Below are 2,500 nucleotides of genomic sequence, written 5' to 3'. Positions count from 1 at the left end.
CGCTGCACCTTAACCCAAGTTACGCTGCACCTTAACCCAAGTTACGCTGCACCTTAACCCAAGTTACGCTGCACCTTAACCCAAGTTACGCTGCACCTTAACCCAAGTTACGCTGCACCTTAACCCAAGTTACGCTGCACCTTAACCCAAGTTACGCTGCACCTTAACCCAAGTTACGCTGCACCTTAACCCAAGTTACGCTGCACCTTAACCCAAGTTACGCTGCACCTTAACCCAAGTTACGCTGCACCTTAACCCAAGTTACGCTGCACCTTAACCCAAGTTACGCTGCACCTTAACCCAAGTTACGCTGCACCTTAACCCAAGTTACGCTGCACCTTAACCCAAGTTACGCTGCACCTTAACCCAAGTTACGCTGCACCTTAACCCAAGTTACGCTGCACCTTAACCCAAGTTTTGCTGCACCTTAACCCAAGTTACGCTGCACCTTAACCCAAGTTACGCTGCACCTTAACCCAAGTTACGCTGCACCTTAACCCAAGTTACGCTGCACCTTAACCCAAGTTACGCTGCACCTTAACCCAAGTTACGCTGCACCTTAACCTAACTTACGCTGCACCTTAACCTAACTTACGCTGCACCTTAACCTAACTTACGCTGCACCTTAACCTAACTTACGCTGCACCTTAACCTAACTTACACTGCACCTTAACTGTCACATGTAACGTCACAGGAATGTAGCTTTGCCTAACAGCAACCCTCTGAACATAGTTCACTGCTTGGATCCTCTGGTGTCATGTGTATTTCTTGATGCCATGGTGCGTACCCTCACATAAAGGTCTTTCGAGTGTTGCGTACTTTCTACACAGTCCCGCTAACCACTGGAAGGGTGTACCGCTACAGAACGAATATCGCCCTCCCCTCCTGCCCTTCCAAGCTGGTCGGTCAGGCGTTTGTTTGTGAAATGAGCCTTGCAGCTGTTCAGTTGCATTCGGTTGTCGATGCAGTCAGTGTACGTTGTGGTACGGCCTGTGTGGACTGTCCGCTGATGTACGCGTAACCCACACTGATCATCCGTCGTTACGTACTGAGTGACATAATGTGGCACATGCTTGACCGTACACCGGCTGCGCCCTACAATGGCGAATCATAAGGGCCATATGTTGTGCACGATGCTACTTGTCTCGTCTCCCCATTACAGCGAGATTGCACTGTTGTACGCCGTACAGACATGTGGTAGGTAGGTACGGACGAAAGTATTGCATGTTGGCCCCCCCCCCCCCCCTCCTCCCTCTGCCGGGAATCAGCGTGAGCCGTCTGTTGATGTAGCGACGAGGGTTTTCCTATTTAATCGTATTGCCCCACACAACATGATAGCACGGTGGACCGCGTTCCACATCTGCGACATGCTACAGAGGCCGGTTGACAGTCGACCGCGCAAGGGACATTGCACACGTGCGCGGACCATCTTCCACGTGTTCTCTCGTGTACATGCCGCAGTGTGTATGTGGGCTGATGTAGCGTGTCGTGACACATAACATGCAGGCATGCCAGAATCGTAGATTTCGCAAATGTAGATTGACGTATACGTTTGCTGCCAAAGATCCGCAAATGAACTGGAAATCAGTTGTTGAGCGGTTGTTCGCGCTGCAGGTGCATCGGTGATAGCGACGATCGGTACATCTATGAACCGGTTGTTTCGGCGGTACCCGCCATGCCCCCGAACCTGAGTTGGCCATGTGGGTATGAAGCGATACGAGGCTGTGGCTTGGCGGGACAGTCCCCGGCCGGTGAGGGGGGGCCGCCCGGCGTGCTGGCCGCGCGCTGCGTGAGCGCACGCACTACAGCCGGCTGGTGGGGGGCGCCCAGTGGCAGGAGCGCCGGCCGACGGGCCCGGCTGGCGTCCCAGCTATGCGCCGGCGCACCCTGCGCGCGGCGCCAGGCGGCCAAAGTGGGTTCTGCCGAGCCCGGTGCGAAGCGCGGTGGACATCTGCAGTGTGCTGGTCCGATTGCGGACTGTGTGCGTTGAGGATGCGCCGCCGCCCGGCACTCGGCGTCGCGACGCCGTCTGCTGCTCGGTCGCCCCCAGCGGTTCTCGCAGGTGGTTTGTATCGCAGCTCTGCGGACGTGTTGGCGCGTGCGCTGTGCTGGGAGAGTTCGCTTCTGCACCCAAGTGGGGCTTTGCCCTTCTGTGGCGCTGGCGTTGGAGCTGCCGGTCACCGTAGGTGGCGCGTGTTGTTTCCCGCCGGCAATGCCACGACAGCACGCTCCCGGGCCTCTGTCGGCAGCGGCAAGCTCAGTTGGGAGCACGGGTGTTCGCACTGAAAGCGTCTACTCGCCCATCTCCGGGCGATTGCGCCTCTCTCGAACCCGACCAAGTACTTAGGACGGCGCTGCGCGCCGCCGGGACCTGAGAGGGTTTCGAGGTGTATCGTGCAGGGGAGCTCAGCCTCCTCCTGTTTGCAGAATAATTGAGCGGACGCTTGCGTGTTCGCGCGGGCCCTCGGGACACACTCCCGGGCGGCCGGCTGCTCAGCTC

Source organism: Schistocerca gregaria, unplaced genomic scaffold, assembly GCF_023897955.1.
Source record: "Schistocerca gregaria isolate iqSchGreg1 unplaced genomic scaffold, iqSchGreg1.2 ptg000865l, whole genome shotgun sequence".
NCBI lineage: Eukaryota > Metazoa > Arthropoda > Insecta > Orthoptera > Acrididae > Schistocerca > Schistocerca gregaria.
This window is presented reverse-complemented; position numbering follows the sequence as displayed.